An 18,554-nucleotide genomic window follows, 5' to 3' on the forward strand; every position below is an offset into this window, starting at 1 on the left:
TGGCCTCTGTGGGACGGCTCCCTGAGGCCGGGCTGCTTTCCTGGGCTCCTTGCTGGAGGCAACACATAGGTTCCTCTACTTCCTGCCCACCACCTGCCCCTTCCCAGTCCAACCTGGAAGGTGGGCTGTGGCCAGGCAAGGCCCTTCCTAGGTTGCCCTCTGCCTCATGGACATGCACACATGCACACACACACACACACACACACACACACACACCCCAAACTCCATCCAAGATGTGTCTATTCCTTCCCTCCCCTTGAATATGGGGTGGCCTAGTGATTGATTTAACAATAGAATGCAGTGGAAATGATGTCCTGAGACTTCCAAGGCTAGGTCATGAGATGCTTTGTAGCTGCCATGTTGTGAGGAAGTCCAAGCAAGCAACACCCAGGGCCCCCAGAGCATCTAGCACCAGGCAGAGGGGTGAAGACACCCTCTTGGAGGTGGATCTTTCACCTGCAGCTGCCACAGCTAATGCCACGTGCAGCAGAGACAAACCACCCACAACTTCCTGACCCATAAACCACAAGCTATGATAAAATGGTTGTTTCGTGCCACTGGGGATTGAGGTAGTTTGATATGTAGTAATAATCAACCCAGACACTCACCAAATATTCACTGCGGTCTCAGCTGCATGCTCCTCAGCTCTCGTGTGCTACCCATGAACTTTTTTCTGACTTTCCACTTGTCTTTGTTTCCATTTAAAAGAAGAGAAACAGATTCAAACTAATTTTTTTTTACCTCACTCTTTACAAAAGAATGTAGTCCCAACTCATTTCCCAGTTCTTGGGTTTATCAGACCAGAAGCTCCTTTTGGCTGAGATTCTGTCCTATAGGGGAATTGTGGTCCCTCTAACTGGAGTGACTCTTGGCTATCCTGGTGTTCAGAGCCCTCATTTACTAGTTCAGGCCCCAAGAGGTTCTGTGCCTTCTCTGAGATCACCTGGCAATTTGGGGGCAGAATAATTCACACATTGAAAGCCATGCCAGTGGGAACCATGCCCCATGGGATCAGACGTTGATGTCCTAAAGCACAGACACTCTCCTGACAAAGGCAGGGACAGCGTTCAAGCATCTGACTCGAGCCTGTGGAGGGCAGGCAGTGTGACCCAGCGGAAAGAGAACTGTGCTGGGATCTGGCCCTAGCTGCTCATTAGAATCATATTACACTTACCTATGCCTGCCCCACCCCAGAGATTCTGATTTAAATAATTTGTGTTGAGGCCCAAACAGGACTGATTTTTTAAAACTTTTTATTAAAGTTCAATATACCCACAAAAAAGTGCAACTTTCACACATGTACAGCCCAGTACATTTTCACAGACTGGACACACCCAACATCTGAATATTACAAGCACCTCAAGAGCTCCCACCACCCACCACCTCCTGCCAGGGGTGACCACTCTCCGGACTGCTAGCAGGACAGGTTCCTTTGAACTTCATGTGAATGAAATCATTGTGTCTCGTTTCATTTAACAACACATTGTGAGACCTGCCCATATTGTTTCATGGAGTTGTAGATTGTTATTTTAATTGCTGTGTAGTATTCCATGCTATGAATATATCACAATTTATTCATTCTACTGTTGATGGACATCTGGGTGGTTCCCAGTTTTGGGTGATGATGAAGAGTGTAGCTATGAACATTCTAGTACATGTCTTTTGGTAAATATTCATACTCCTTTCTCTTGGGTATACACCTAGGGTGGGGATCACTGGGTCAGAGTTTAGGTCTTCTTTCAACTTGAGTGAAACTGTCACATGGCTTTCCAAAGTTGTGTCAGTTTGCACTCCCATCAGCCAGGCATAAGAGTTCTGGTCACTCTATATCCTTACCAACAATTGGTAGATTCCATCTTTTTTCTTTTTTTTTTGAGATGGAGTCCTGCTCTGTTGCCCAGGCTGAAGCGCAGTGGTGAGATCTCAACTCACTGCAACCTCCGCCTTGTGGATTCAAGCGATTCTCTTGCCTCGGCCTCCCAAGTAGCTAGGATTACAGGTGCCCACCACCACGCCCAGCTATTTTTTTTTTGTATTTTTAATAGAGATGGGGTTTCACCATGTTGGCCAGGCTGGTATCGAACTCCTGACCTCAGGTGATCTGCTCGCTTCAGCCTCCCAAAGTGCTGGGATTACAGACGTGAGCCACTGCACCCAGCCTCCATCTTTTTTCATATTATCTATTTTGATGGGCATCCGTGGCGTCTTGTTGCAGCTTTAATCTGCACACCCCTGATGACAAATTACGGTGAGCATTTGTGCAGCCCTGGCCTTAGTGATCTCTGGAGCCTTTCTGGGGTCCCTAACTTTGCACAAGGCCCACAAGTTACCCTGGGAACAGCCCTCCAGGGAGGGTTTTTGTGGGGAAACAAAGGGAATAGAAGGGGAATAAAAATGCAGAGGCAGAAACTATGCAACTGATCAACCTGCAAGGGAGTGGGAAGAAGAATGTGGCCACCACAGGAAAGCCCCAGGACTCACACCTGGCACCAAGGTGGGTTTCACTCTCCCCAGCCTAACTAGAACCTGCCCTCCCTTACTCTACCCCCTCACCTGGCATTATCCTCCCTGCTGACCTATTCTATATTTATCTCCCATATGTGCGTTGCCTGTTTCTTCCATCTAGAATACTTTGTCCTTCTGTCCACTGCTGTGTGTCAGTGTCTATAGCAGTGCCTGGCACATAAGAGATGCTCGTTCCATAACTGTTGGACATGTGCGCCCACACTCAAGCCCACAGTCCCTGAGGCAGAATTGGGAAGGGCCTTGGTTCTGCCTGCCAGCCCGAGCCTGGCCGGTGGCTACAAAGACACACACACACTTTAGGTCTCTCCCTTCCAGACATCCCTCTCTGTTTATGTCAGCCTGAATGCCCAGGAATAAAGGGGTGCATGTATGTATTGGAGAGGCCATTTGCAGGGCCCTATACCTAGTCGGGTCTAGGGGGAACCAAGACCAGCACATGTTTCTGTGACAGTGACACCTCTTCCAGAAGGAGGGAAGGAGAGTGGAGGAGGAAGAGCCAGCCAAGAGCCCCCGGGAGCTGAGCTGTGAGTCAGCGCCAAGTCCTGGGTGGACTCCAACCCAGCAATGGAACATCATCGCTAAAATAAGCACCCCTGCGGTCCTGGCGTCCTGGCTCCCAGCCCTGGCTGCCTCTTGCTATCAGTTTATTTTGGTTTCAAATAACCAAGCTGAAGATGGACAGACAAGAGTCTGATCCTCACCCTGGGCGGTGTTCTGAAGGGGGATGGGCAGAGGGCAGACAGCAGGGCATGGGGGAGGCCAGACAAAGGCCCCAAGTCCTGGGAGGGAGGAAGGAGCATCCATGGAAGGGGAGGAGAGGATCCAGGGAAAGAGTGAGACGTCCTCTCTTCCTTCTTCAAAATGGGCCTTTGCTCTGGAGCGATCAGGAACCAGCTCCCAGCTTACCTCCCAGCTCAGAGGGCCAAGCCAGGTCCCAGGGAGAGAAGACAGTGTTCCCCATTTATCGAGAGCAGAGCAAGGGCAGAAGCCACATGCCTCGGATGGGAGAGAAGGGGCAGGGCAGCCTTCCAGCCTATGGCACTCTACATGTAGGGGGACACCCACTAAGGTGAGGATCCATTATCCAGCAATGTCCCCTAGGGACCGGTGAAGGGCTGCCTGCAGTTGGCTCAGGGTGGCATTGGAGGCCTCCCCTCCTGTGTCTCCTGCTGTGCCCAGGCCCCACTAGGCCTAACCCTGGCCCTGTTCTCTCCAACACCCACATGCATGTAGTGGGGGCACCAGTGAGATCTCATAAGCGTGTCACCGAAGTTAGCAGTTCTGAGGAGCAAAGTCCATTGCGGGACACTGTGCTGTTTGCAGCTGGCTGGGGGTTTCCTTCAGGCAAGAGTAGCTAAGAGAGAAGAGTGGGACAGAAAGAATGGGCAGAGCTATGACCTCAGCCTTCCTTGCAAGCCCCTGCTGTAAACCCCAACCCCTTGTACAAATCTCCAGCCATCCTTGACTGGTAAGCCGTCTGATTTAGCCACTATCCCTTGACTGGTAAACTGTCTGATTTAGCCACTGTGCCTGCCCATTCCAGCCCTTAGTAAGGACCTCTCCACAGCAGAAGCCCTGGTCTGTGAAGCCCAGGACTGTCTCTCATGAATACCTTGCCCCTGGTGGGAGTGCCTACTTGGTCCTGGGCTTCCCGCTTGGGAGCGCGCTTGGCCAGCCCGGTGCAGATGGTGTCTTCCTTGTTGAAGATGCCACCCATGTGCAATCCAAGTTAGCACCGCCGCATCTAGTTTCTAGCCCAGGCACTGGAGTCAGATGATCCCAGTCCATTCCTTGAATGCTGTGGGCCCCCAGCTACAGCCCTGCAACTCTCTGGATTCAGCTTCCTCTTCTGAAACTGGGGGAGTGATGACTCTCTCTCACGGTTGTTAGGGGGATTAAATGAGATCCCAGGACTCCGTAGGAGATACCCACTAATCATACCTCTTCCTCCCCACCTGCCGTCTTCAGGCCTTGAGCTGCACTTTCCTGGAGGCCACTGGCTCTATTGTCTAGCCAAGTCACTTGGCCCCTCCAGGGCTCAATCTCATCCTGTCTGAGTCACCCTTGGGAACTCAGGGACAAAATTAAACGCTGAGTGGCCCACAGGCCCAAGTTAGCTGCTGGGAACAGGTTTTCCATGAGCTGGAGCTCTCTGGTGCCCTTTGGCTGGGGGGAAAGGCCTCTCCCACACCAGTCTAGAGTGCAGCAGCCCAGCCTCCTTCGCCAGGGATGCGCTGTAGCTGGGTCGGACCCTACATGTCCTGCTGGATGCAATAGCTCCGGGCCATGTGGGCAGAGCTGAGGTCAGGCCAGTCTCCTCCAGCACTAACTGTGATTGGCAGTTGGGAAGGAGGGTGCCTTGTGGACACAGTCCCTGGCTCAGCCATTCTACAGCCTGAGCTCGCAGGGAGCAAAACGATTCACCTGCTCCAGACAGGCAGCTGTTACCCATTTGGCACCTGTAGTGGTGGGGGGTGCCTCCAGCTGGAGGGTAACTGCTCTGAGCTTCACTTTTCACCCTAGGCCTTGCTCCCCAGGTGTACTAGTCTATTCTCATGCTTCTATGAAGGAATACCCAAGACTGGGTAATTTATAAAGGAAAGAGGTTTAATTGACTCACAGTTCCGCATGGCTGGGGAGACCTCAGGAAACTTACAATCATGATGGAAAGTAAAGGGGAAGCAAAGACCCTCTTCACATGATGGCAGGAGAGAGAATGAGTGCCCAGCAAAGAAAGAAGCCCTTTATAAAACAATCAGATCTCGTGAGAACTAGCTCACTATCATGAGAACAGGACAGAGGAAACCGCTCCATGATTGAATGATCTCCACCCGGTCCCTCCCATGACACGTGGGGATTATGGGAACTACAATTCAAGATGAGAGTTGGGTGGGGACACAGCCAAACCATATCACCAGGGAATCCCAAGTGACTAGTGATGAGCATCGCAGAGGTGTCAGCCAGACCCTTGGTGAGGAAGACCGGCATTCTGGGTGGGAGTCAGGGCTGAGATGCAGGGTTGGCTCAAGGGTCCTGATGACCTGAGGCTGGGCCATCTCTCCTTTTCCGTGCAGGTAGGAAGGGATGGGGCAGGGACTGCCCATTTACCAGCCCTCTCCTGGGATCTGGGCACTCACACGGCCATCCTGCGAGGGAGGCTTTATCATCCTGATGTTACGGATGAGGAGCTGAGACCCTCATGGGACTTGCCTGAACTCGGTGATGGTGGGATCTCCGTCCACACAGCCTCCTTCCACACAGCCTCCGTCCTGCAGAGGACTGAAAGATCAGAACAGCCGGGAATGTCAGACCTGGGGGCTCCTTGCAGTTCATGTTCCAACATCCTTTTCCTGAGGAAAGGGGAAGCGATTCTGGAGAATAAGAGGGGCTTGTCAGGCCTTTGTAGGAGCCATGACTTCCAGAAACCCACGGAGTGCTTTTCCATAGCTTCCTCCCATGATAATCTCATCATGCCATAGACCTTAAACCCAGGTTGTGGGGCACATTGGCAGGAACCTCACCACACTGGAGAAGGATGAGCCCAGACAGCAGGCTGGACTTTCTCATGGGCACATTCAAGATGCCTGCTACCCCCCGGAGACTCCCAGAAGTGCCTAGGGGTGAGGAGGTTGTGGTTTGCAATGGATCACAAGCCCCAGCAAGGAGCCAGGGGCTTCAAGCCCAGGCATCTCAGGTGTCAGTGTCATTGTGCCTCATTGTTCCCAACCACAGGAGGTCAGGCTGGAGGCCACTCCCAGCACAGACTTGCTGGTAATGTGACTGCCCCAGATCCCTCTTCAGAACCCAGTGGCTAAGAGCCTAGACTCTGAAGTCATCTGCCAGCTCAACCACTTGCTAGCTGTGTGACCGTGGAAAGTCTATTTAACTCTCTGCCTTGGCTTCCTGATATACATTGCAGGGAGGAGGAGAATAATATTATCCATAGCTCACAGGAAGTTTGCAAAGATTAAATTATATGACATAGTACCCCAAGCATTCTGTGTATATATATGTGTGTGTGTATATATGTATACACACACATATATATACAATTGTGTATATATTAATACAATATATACATAATATATAAGTTATCATATATAATTTATATATAGTATTCATATATTTATATATCCATATATGTATGTTCATATTCATATATGTGTATATCCCTTAGAATAAAGAGTTATAAATGTTAGAGGTTGTTATTAGCTTAAACTTCTTGACAGAGACAGAGGGGATGGTGGTTGGCTGGAGACAGTGGTTCTTAATTGGGGACAATTCCTGAAGACATTTTGGGTTGCCACAACTTGGGGGAAAGGGGAGGATGCTCTTGGTATCTAGTGGGCAGAGGCCAGGGATGCTGCTAAACATCCTACAATGCACCAGGCAGGACCCATGCCTGCCCGCCCCCCGCCCCATAGAATTAGGGCCCAAATGTCCACAGTGCCATGGGGAGGAAGCCTGGCTGAAGAGCAGGGGCAGTGGAAAGTGGCTCTTTGGGAGTAGAATGTGGCGTGGGCCAAGCTGACAAAGGGGTAGGTTTGGATTTCGGGAATAGCTGCCACCAGGAGAACTGAGTGGATTTCCAACGCCTTATGACTGTTATATAATGGGATGATTCACTGAATGGGGCTCGTAAACCCGCTCTGAAGGCCACCAGCAGGGGGACACATGGCTGTGGTTTGAGCAGCACAGAAAGAACAGCCATAGTGACCATGTGCAGGTTGGGGTCCTCCTTTAAGCAGGAAAGGGGAGCCCTAGGCAGGTCTCAGCCCTGCTTGTAGCTGGTGCATTCAGACACACACACACACACACACACACACACACACACACACACACACACACACACACAGATGGTGCTTAGCTGACAGCACACTACACACATATAGTTTACATTCTTTAAGTGAAGAGGTGGATTTAACCCACCAGTTAGTATGACAGTGGGCAAATGAACTAGTCTTTTTTTGAGACAGACTCTTGCTCTGTTGCCCAAGCTGGAGTGCAGTGGTGCGATCTTGGCTCAATGCAACCTCTGCCTCCCAGGTTCAAGCGATTCTCCTGCCTCAGCCTCCTGAGTATCTGGGATTACAGGCATCTGCCACCACACCCAGCTAATTTTTGTATTTTTAGTAGAGACGGGATTTCACCATCTTGGCCAGGCTGGTCTCAAACACCTGACCTCAGGTAATCTGCCTGCCTTAGCCTCCCCCAAAGTGCTGAGATTACAGGCATGAGCCACCGCACCCAGCCGAACTAGTCTTCTAAAAGTAGTAAGTACCCACCTGTTGAAGTCTCCTGTTTTCTACAAATACAACACTCCATCTCTTTCTTGGCACACATGTGTGCAGGTGTGTGTGTGGATGCCCCAGTGTACACGTATGAGCACATGTGAGATGTGTAAACTAACAACTCTACAGGCATGTGAGGCACCTCACATGTTGGAAAGGACTTGAGCCTAACCACCAGTGTGCTGCTCTTCACCCTTCTGGAAAATTCTGACCCTATGCAAACCTTTCCCCTCTCCAGAGCCCTGAGAAGTTGAGGAAGGGAGTGGACTGTGGAGCTCTTAGGAATACAGGCCCTTCCACACTCTGAGTGCCTCTGAAACCAGATGAGCAACTGAAAGTTGCTGCATCCACCAATCTTTTTTCTCTGAGAATAAAAATTCTAATCATAAGTCAGTTGGAATTTAAATCAAGCATACCTAAATATTTTCAAAAACAGAAATAAAAGATGGGATAATTATTTTGGAAGAGTTTGTGAATCCTGGGATGCAACCTCCTGTTCCACATCATTTCAAAATAATTGGTTGTTGGATAAAATTCAGCCTCTGGGCATGGTGGCTCACGCCTAATCCCAGCACTTTGGGAGGCCGAGACAGGAGGAGTTTGAGACCAGCCTGAGCAACCTGGTGAAACTCCATCTCTACAAAAAACATACAAAAATTAGCCAGGCATGGTGGCGTGCACCTGTAGTCCCAGCTACTCAGGAGGCTGAAGTGGGAGGATCACTTGAACCCAGGAGGCAGAGGTTGCAGTGAGCTGAAATTGTGCCACTGCACCCCAGCCTGGGTGACAAAGCGAGACCCTGTCTCAAAAAAAAAAAAAAAAAAGAATTCATTTAACAAACATGTTTGCTGCCAACCTTTGTGCACACAGGTACTCTCATACACACTCGTGCACATGCATGGTCTTGTACGCACCCGGTAAGGTGACCTTCCAGGAAGCTCAGGGCCCCCTGATATGAGCTGACACTGGGTGACGAAGGTGAGGGCATGAAAAGAAAGGGCGTTTGATATTGATATTTCTCACGGTCCAAAGTGGCCATCTCCGCTTCACAGCTAAGGAGATGGAAGCACAGAGACTTGAAAATATGTTTCTAGGTTCAGTCCGTTAATGCAGGGTCCAGATTTCTTTCTGTCTTTCCTTGCCCTTTCTCCCTTACTTCCCACTTTTCCTGGTGCCACTGAAGCCAGCCACATCCCCTCCAAACTGCACTGTCATAGCTCCTGGCCTGGCCCCTGAAGAGCGTGTGACCTGGGCAGTCACATCGACAGCCAGGGCTGTGCCCTGAGGGTGGATACACTGCAGCCCACAGGGCACTGCCAGTCCCCGGCTCGTGGGACGAGTGCTGACTGGATGCTAGTGCAGGGCCTGCCCGTGGCCCTCCTGGCATTCCAGCTGGCCTCTCTGTCTTTGCCCTGCCCTCAGGGCCTCTGGCTTTATATTTAACAGCACTGCCTGGCCCAGTGGGATCAAATGTCTGCCGTGCCACACGTCCCAGGAAAGGACTGCAGAGGCCTTCAGATGATCTCCACGCTGCAGTACCCAGAGGTCTGGTTTCTGACCCAGGTGCCTGTCCAACCCGAGGGCTGCTGTGCATTGCCTTTTGGGAAAGGCTGGCCTGGAGAGAATCAAAGCAGGTGACTGCATTTTGCCAGATCTTCTTGGTAGGGCCTCTGCGGCCTGTTTGGTCAGCCCCAGACGACTTGCGCAGCCTCCTCTTCCTCATGGCTCTGCCTCTGCCCCACCGTCTGTCCATCTGTGTCTGGCCTGTTGAACCCTTTTGGGCTTGGAATGCCCTCTCCCTTGGGCCGTGTGGGCCCTGGGAGTGGCTGGCGTGGGGTTGGTGTGGGCGCTGGGCCAGCAGCCTGGCTCCCTCCCTCTTCCCTCCACTCTCTGGAGGCGGGCAGCCCCAGGTCCTCACCTGTGACGCAGGAGTCAGGACTGCAGCAGCTTCCTAATGGGCAGGAGTGAGGCTTCAAAGAGGTAACACTCCAGCAAGTCCGTGACAGGGGCTGCAGGAGGCGAGTGCCCAATAAGTGGAACTATTATTATTTTTATCCTCAAGGCACAAATTAAATGCCATGAGCCCTGCTAAGTGCCAGAAGCAGTGTCAGCTCCTGGAATATAGACTTCCTACCCACAGGAGGTACAGCCTCAGGGAGGACAGCGCGGGAGGGAGGTGGGAAGGAGGGAGTGGGGGAGGGGAGGGGCCAGGGAGAAACAGTAGGGAGGTGGGGGCATCTGGAAGGAGGAGTGAGAGGAGGGGTGAGGCCAGAGAGGAGAAGAGGGGTGGGGCCGGAGAGGAGAGGAGGGGATGAAAGGAGGGGATGGGAGGAAGGGGGTGGAAGGAGGGGTGAAGGTCAGGGAGGAAAAGTGAGTGGTAGGGGAGTCTAGAAGGAGGAGTTGGAGGAGGGGTGGGGCCAGAGAGGAGGGAATGGGAGGAGGGTATGGGAGAGGGGATAGGAGAGGGGATGAGAGAGGGGATGGAAGGAGGGGATGGGAGGAAAGGATGGAGGAGGGGATGGGAGGAGGAAGTGGGAGGAAGGATGGAAGGAGGGGAAGGGAGGAGCAGATGGGAGGAGGGAGAGGAGGGCATGGGAGAGAGGACAAGAGAGGGGATGAGAGAGGGGATGGGAAGAGTAGATGGGAGGAGCAGATGGGAGGAGAGGATGGGAGGAGAGGATGGGAGGAGAGGATGGGAGGAGGGGATGGGAGGAGGGGATTGGATAGGGGATGGGAGGAGGGGATGGGAGAGGGGGTGGGAGAGGAGACGGGACGAGGGGATGGGAGACGGGATGGGAGCAGGGATTGGAGGAGGGAATGGGAGGAGGGGATGGGAGAGAGGATGGGAGACAGCAACAGCAGAGCCTTAAACCAAGCACTTCTGAGTGCGGGACGCTGTGTGCCTGCAGATCCATGAGATCCTGATACAAAGAGATTGTGTAAACTGCAATGTTTGGGGTCCATGCGAGAGATGGTGAGAGAGGGCAGGGGAGTCTCAATGAACACATGGGTAAATAGCACCCACCTTATGTAAAGTCAGGCCGCATCCTCCAGCCAGAGTTACTGAGATGCTTGACAGCTGCCACAGACCCTAGGGAGTCAGATTGACTATCCTCAAAATGGCCAGCCATCCCTTTAACGCTGTCCCAGACACCCGGCTCCCAGGTCAGAGGCATTGCAGCCCAGGACCCAGGATAAGAAGCACAGACTCTATGAAAATTGCAGGCTGCTCTGTGACGCACAGTGACATCCAGCACTGGGTTGGATGTCAGAACACACCACTTGCCTCAGTTGTCCAGTCCCATGCCTCTCCCTTGGGCAGATGCTGCTCAGAGTGTGGTGCTCCTATACACGCAAGAGCCATCAGTGGCCCTGGCATGCTCAGTGGGGCACATGGATGGCCTTTCTCCTCCACACCCTTCCTAGGAAGCCATCAGGATTTCATCCAGATGCAGTGATTCTCCTGGCTTTGGGATACTTAGAATTGAAAGAGGTCAAATAATAGCCTTCAAACTCACATTGACCTTGTTCCTCATGCCCACCTGGGTCCCCAGGGCCCCCAAGATCAAAACCCAAGATCAAGACTCATTCTTAGTGAGTCTTGTAGGTCTTAGAGGGTCTTTGCTGAACCAGCCCCGATGTGCTGTAGGCTAGAAGCCTGGGAGGGCTCCACTGGGTTCTTTTCTTTGGGTCCCATTAGGCTGAAGTCAAGGTCGGGCCTCTTATCTGGAGGCCCTGGGGAAGAATCTACATTCAAACTTACTCAGGTGGTTGGCAGCGTTCAGTTCCTTGCAGCCGCAGGCCTGAGGTCCCTGTTTCCTTTCTGACTGCTGGTCGGGCCTGTTCTTAGCTCCTAGTGGCTTCTCTGGTCTTTGCCCTATGACCCCTGCCATCTCAGCAATGAGAACCTCTGTTCTCTGTTCCCATTGAATCCCTCTCACCCATTCAATCTCTGACTTCCTCTTCTACCAGCCACAGAGAAAACGCTCTGCTTTTAAAGGGCTTGTGTAATCAGTTAGACCCGTGGGTAATCTTCCTAGTTCAAGGTCAATTGATTGGTAAACAACATCTGCAAAATCCCCATTGTCATGAAAGGTGACATGATCATAGATGTGACTGCTCACCACATTCACAGCCCCAGGGACTAAGGGGAATCCTGGGGGCTTCTTAGATCTGTTTCTTTTCTAGACAATCTCAAGTCTGTTTCCTTCTCGGCTTTCGGAGTACCACTCTCCTGGTCTTCCTCCTTCTTCACTTCACCTCCTACTTGACCTCGTTAGCCGTGTTCTCCTACCACCATTAAGAACGTCAGGAATCCATAAAAAATGATAAGAAAGAGGGCTGGTCCAGGCCACCCAGGGATCTGGCAGAAGCCACCCCAGCCTGGAGTGGACTGAGCCACTCTCAGTTCCTGCTCCAGGCCAGCCTATTTTCCAGGAGCTGGGGACATCTCCTTCCAAGCCCAGTAGATGGAATGACTGCCCAGGGTCAGGTAGTCCCATGGGAGATTTTGGGATGCTCTGAATCACCCTCTAGTGGACTGTGAGGGGGCAGCTCTGATAGATTGGGGTGCACATTGGGGTGGGTGAGCCAGAACTGGCCCTTTCTCCAGCTTGGCTGGAGAGCATTCAGGAGAGGCCTGGCCTTTGGGGCAGAAAAAGGCCACAGATGCTAGACCTGGGAGTGGACCTGCACCAGGCATGATAATAGTGACAATAGTGACGTCTTTTGAGCACTTTCTTTGTGCTAGATGCTGAGTGCTTTATGTATATCAGCTAATTTCATCTCCGCAGCAACCCCAGGAGGTAGGTAATATTGCTAATCTCATTTCATGGAGGAAGAAACTGAGGCTAGGTGAGGGTGAGGGACTTGCCCAAGGCCAGGCAGCTCATGACTGATGAGAGCTGCCAAGGGGTGCCTGACCTGCCATTAGTGTTCTTTTCATGCTGAAGCACGACTCTATCAACCTTCATGCCAACATTAAGAAAGTGGTTTTAATAGCAAGAGACTTTCCGTGTGGGAAGTTGTTAAACTAGGACTGAGGCAGGGGACACCGGAAGAAACTTATTTGGATTCAATACAAGAAAGGGCAGATGTTCTAGTGGTCACAGTGACCCAGAGGTGGATGAAGAGGCTACCGTGGGAGGGGATGAGCTGCCCATCACTGAATATATGAAGTGAAGAGTCCATTCTCATTTACTGAGGTCCTAGTATGACAGACACTGTGCTGAGTGCCTTACCTATGTCATCATTAGGCCCTCACAGCTCCATCACATAGGCACTGTTGTTGTCCCTCACTTACAGACGAGGACACAGAGGCTCAAAGAGATTGAGCAATTCATGATGGCTGCACAGGTGGTTGGTGCGAGAGTCGTGACTGAAACCCAAAGCTGTGCATCTCCAAAGCTCTGTCTGTATGCATACATCTATTGAGCGCCTGCTGTGGGTCCAGTACTATTCTTCTAGACACGGAGACTCCAGCAGGGACAATTCGGTCCCAGTCCTTGACCTCATGCAGATCACATTCCAGTGGGGAGGGAGAAAATCCACAGGAAGGAGTGCTAAAATAGAGCCACACAGGGGTGAGGTCATCAAGGGTAAGCTGGGGTTGGGGTACCTGAGATGGTCAGGGAAGGCCACTTGGAGGAGGTGGGTTCTGAACTGGGATCTGGAAGACCAGAGGGAAAGAGTACTATGAAGAGCTTGGAGACTTGTGCTCCAGGCCGAGGGAACCACAGGTGCAAAGGCCCTGCGGCCGGGAAAGAGAACAGAAAACCACTGTGAGAGGAATAGGCAAGGGGGAGCCAGGGCATTTGGAGCCTCATCAGCCAGAATGTGAACTTCATCTGTCATGTTTTAAAGTGGTGGTGTGCTGTAGCCAGCTCAGACCAGCTCCTAAGAGCTAGTGTTAAGTCTTCAGGCATTTTGCAAACAGGTTGTTAAATTGTTAGTAGCTTGAAATCAGCCATGGCGGGCGGATTGACACCACAGAAACTGATGAATGCCATACATCTTGGCTTTTCTCCCATTCACTGTTGACCTGAACATCACTGGTTTTGGCAGGGAAATGGGGAGATCTGGTTTTCGCTTTAAGACGAGCTCTCTCTGGCTGCCAGGTGGAGAGTGGCCCGCAGGGGACAGGAGCAGAGGGAACAGCAGGGAAGGCCAGTGCTTGCTCCAGGTGGGACCAGCATGGGCCAGCGAAGGGAAGTGAAGAGATTCCAGAGACTTTGGAGGCAGAGCTCACAGCCTTGCCGGGCCAACCCCCACCAAGAGGTTCATAGCAGGAGGTGACAAGGTGGCATGGAGGGGCATGACTTGAACCCAGGCCTGCAGGGTCCCTAAATTCATTCTGTGCCCCACACCTCAGTGATTCTTCCTAGGAAGGTGATGGTTCTGGGACAGAAGAAAACAGCTGATGATGCCCTGGCTGCCCCTCAGCCCTGGCTCCCTCTGGTCAGAGCAGCCCCTTCCCACACCGCCTCTTGGGAGGGCATCTCCTCTGAGCTATTCCAGGGAGGTGAGGGGTGGCAGGATGTCAGTATCATAGACACCGGAAGGCCCAGAACTCCACTGTGGCCCCTCGGACCATGACCAGAGACTCCATCCTCCACCACGGGAAGGCCCTGTTTTGGGAGAACTGAGCTGGAGACAGACTCACAGTGTCCTAGGACCTGCTTGGGTGATTCCCCAGCTCTGGGACCTGGAGCTTTTCCTGGTGCAGAGCAAGGATGAGGGTAGGGGCACAGGGAAGTGGGTGCTGGGCCAGGCTGAGGGCCTCAGAGGAGGTGGGGCCCCAGCACAGCTTCCTGGGCCCAGGATGCCCTGGGTTTGCCTCTTGTGCTAGAAATGGAAGGAGGGGACAGAGGTAGACTGCTGAGATTCTGTCTCAATGGGGGAGGAGCTACGTCGTGCCAGGTCTTAGTAAAATTCTGGCCGAATCGACAGGCCAAGTTTGTCTCCCTTGCACCCTCTCACCTCTTCCCACCAGAGCGACCTTTGCCAGCCAACCCCAGCAAACTCTGCTGAAGCTCCTGTGCTCTTGTATTAGGGGATCAGCCCATTGTGATCCTCTGGAGGGGGAGAGAAGAGGTGGGCAGGAAACAAAACTAATGCCCATCGAATACCTACGACGGATCAGCTCTGGGCTGCTTGCTTTCCTAAAGGGTCAGAACAGATACTCTCTTAAAGAGCTGTACCAGTTTAAAAGTTTCCCCTTTTCCCTGCCCCTAAGACATAAAATGTTCATTCATATCTTTCTAGACTTTCTCCTATGCACACATGGGTTAATTCTACAAAAACGAGAAGATGCTAAGTGTTGTACGTGGATTATCTCGTTTAATCCCTGGGTGCTATTACCCACACTTTGCCTTTCAGGAAACTGAAACTCAGAGAGGTCAGTGCTTTTCCTGAGGCCACACAGCTGGTAGCCCTGCCTCAACCCGCAGCCCCACTCTGCATCCTGAGCGTCAATGGCTGAGGAAGGGCCGGCCTTGGCCCTGTTTAGGGGCATTTGGGGCTGTAGAGCAGATGGGGTGAATTCTGCAGAAGGCCTGATCAGGCCCTTCCTTCTGCTGTGCCTGGTGACCCAAGCCTGGGGGCAGATTCCAGCCCCAGGAGTCCTTGTTAAGGTTTTTGAAAAGGGGTCCTATTGCCATTTAATTGCAGCTCTGTCCTTGTAGCAGGTTCCCAGCTCCCAAGATTCCCAGCTGCCTGTAACAGACAGACTTGCCTTGGATTTCTCTTGCCCAAGGCCCAGGGGGTAGAGGCTAGTCTGGGAGGTGAGAGACCTGCGCCCCTCACCGCTGTGGAACCTTGGCAGCTCCTGTCTCTCTGCCTTGATCATTTCTTTTCTTCTTAAGTTCCTTTCACCCTCCATGTAAGTGCTTGAGTTTTCCCCTAATTAGGGAAGGGTGGGGTCTGCTGGTTGAGTGAGGCTGGGGAAGGGGGAGGAAGAAGAGGAAGAGCCAGGGTGGTGAAGAGGGGTCTGAGGCAGGCCTGTGGGTTTTAAGGAGCAGGATGGAGAATAACTACATCTGGAATCCCTGGACCTGGGTCCAAATCCCAGTGTGGGTCGTATGCAGTTATGCAGGATCTGTACTTGCAAGAGTCCACATTTGGCTTTATCTTCTGCTATTGCATCTTGAAATTCTTAATAATTTTTGTGCAAGGAGCCCAGCGTTTTCATTTTGTACTGAGCCCCACAAACTGTGTAGCCAGCCCTGTTACCTTGTATTAACTGTGTACCCTTGGGCAAGTTACTTCGCCTCATAGGCTCAGTTTTCTCATCTGCAAAATGGAGCAGTGCTACCACCACCCTAGAGGACCGTTCTGAGAATGAAACGAGAGACTCCCGGTAAAGAGTCAGGCAGTGGCAAATCCGTGATAGGACTCAATCCCTGGTGCTTGTGACAGTCACTCTTTAGGGGCCTGGGTGGGATAAACGGCTCCCAAGGAGCTGCAGCCTCTCCCAGCCTTGTCTGTGTGTTCTCTCAGCGCCTATGGGACACTTCAGGCCAAAAATGAAATTGTCACTGGAAAACAAATAGTGCCACCATCCCCACTCCAAACCTACCTGCCTACCCCCACCTATGGGGTCAAGTGGTTTACAGCCTTGAACTTCTAGGAAGAAAAGTCCTGGAATTTTTGAGCGTGGGAAAGGACGAGGGTCTGGCGAGCCTTCTCCAGCATCTGTTTCCGGCCAGAGGAGGGTCAGTGGTCTGACTGTCCCCAGTGAAGTTCCCATACCCAGAGGTGCTAATGGAGTCTTCCCCAAGAACAGCCTCCCGCTGTGGGACCCCCTATCCATCACTTTCAAGGTCCTAACAACTCAACCTCCCAGATGGTTCTGGATCTGGACTTTCTGGATTAATATCAGAACTATTTTGGGCAAGTTACTTAGCCTCTCTGGGCCTCAGTTTTGCCCTCTGTGAAATAACAGCTTTGACGTCGGTGTGTCATGAAGATGAATGAACCCCTGCATGGAAGTGCTTAGACCTGAGCCACACAGACATGAGTCACTCCCGCTGCCACGCTGCCAGCCTCACCGCCACTCTGAGCCAGACAGCATGCTCAGAAATGCTCTGACCATTTCTGAGTTGGCAGAGATGATGATGAAGCTGCCTCCTCCCTAAGCAGGCTGCTTTCTGAACCAGCTTCGGCTCTGACCCTATGACTCCTTCCAGAACTTGTTGGAAGCCAGCACTTATTGAAAGTTCCCAGGCATCACGGTGGCCAGGAACTGAAGACTTGGGGGTGATGGGGTTGTACCAGTTATAGGGCTGCAAGGGAAACAAGGCCCCTACAGAATGGTACCCTGAACCTATCCAGAGCTGGGGATGCAGCCCAGTTGTCCCTGAGCCTCCTCAGCCTGTTGTCCCTGAGCCTCCATGGAGGAGCACCTGTGGGTTCTCTTGCTCAGCTGTCCTGACTCCCTGGGAACAGCGCCAGGGTTTGCACTGGGAAACTTCCGGGCCCCACTGCGGGCTCTTAGGATATGACTGTCAGTCAAGCCAAGGGGTGGGCACATGGCCTAGGCTCAGCCAACTGGGCACCCTCTCTTGATTCTTGAGAATGGAGAGGATGATAAAAAGGGGTTGGGAAGGATTCATTCTGGGGGCGCCTCCCTGAGTTCCTGCCGCATGGATCTCCAGGGCTGCCCTGAGCCCCTGTCCTCTCTGGATTTTCAGCTTTTCTTCTGATTCTGCACCTCCCTACAGCCTCCCATGCATCCCTCCTTGCCCAGAGTAGCCCGGACAGTCTCTGCTGCTGGCTGATACCCTTTGACTCCTGCCAACAGCTTTACCAGCCACGGTCCAAACCACTCCCACCCTGATCGCCCCCTTCTGCTTTGAAGGCTCTGCCTACGGTTTGCACAGGATGTGCAAGCTGTTCCGTGCCTCCGAACCTTTGTCCCTGCCATTCCTTCTGCCAGAATGCCCTTCCCACCTTCTCCTCTCATTCTTATCCTCGTGAAACACCTCGGACACTGCCGACTCTGGGGGACTCCCCCACCCCTCCTCGAACTGGGCTGACTCCTTCTCTGGGCAACCCCAGCCCCTGAGCTCCTCTCCCTGTGCATCCACGTCCCCCACACCTGCATCCACCTCCCTCCTGAGTCTGAACCCAAGGCCAGAGCCAGGACCCTTCACCTTCATTCTCAGTCGGTGCTCAGCACATAAGCGAGGGGCTCTAGGACCCTGGGCTGGCTGGGGCTGATCTCACTGCCTGCTGGTAAGGGGTCGTGAGGGGGATGAGTCCAAACCCCTGCCCCTGCCCCCCAGCCCAGCCCTGACCCTGGCCCCAGCCTGAGCCTTTGATCCAGATCTTGCTTCAGCCGTGCCCCAACTCCAGCCACAGACCTGAACCCCCAGCCCTTGCTCTGCCCCCGAATAGACCCCAGCCCCTCCCTCATTCCTGGCCCCCGCTCTGGCTCAGGCCCTGCCCTGGCTCCTGCCTCCTTCACCCTCTCTGGGGACCTTCCCCACCCATAACGTTCCTCCCAGTGGAGCCCACACTGAGGTGTGGCTTCCCAGGAGCCATCTGAGGTTGCCCAGCTCTGAGCCAATGGAAGCCTTTGAGGGGGAAGGCCAGGCCAGCCAGCAGGGTGGTGCGTGTGGTGGGGGTGGGGTGTCAGGGTGGGCAAGAGGCCCAGCCCTCCCCACCCCACCTTCCCCGGTGGGACGGGTCCAGTGGCTCCAACAGGAGGTTCACCGCCAAGCTGTAGGCAGGGGCAGT

The sequence above is a fragment of the Gorilla gorilla genome, chromosome 15, assembly GCF_029281585.2.
Source record: "Gorilla gorilla gorilla isolate KB3781 chromosome 15, NHGRI_mGorGor1-v2.1_pri, whole genome shotgun sequence".
Lineage (NCBI taxonomy): Eukaryota > Metazoa > Chordata > Mammalia > Primates > Hominidae > Gorilla > Gorilla gorilla.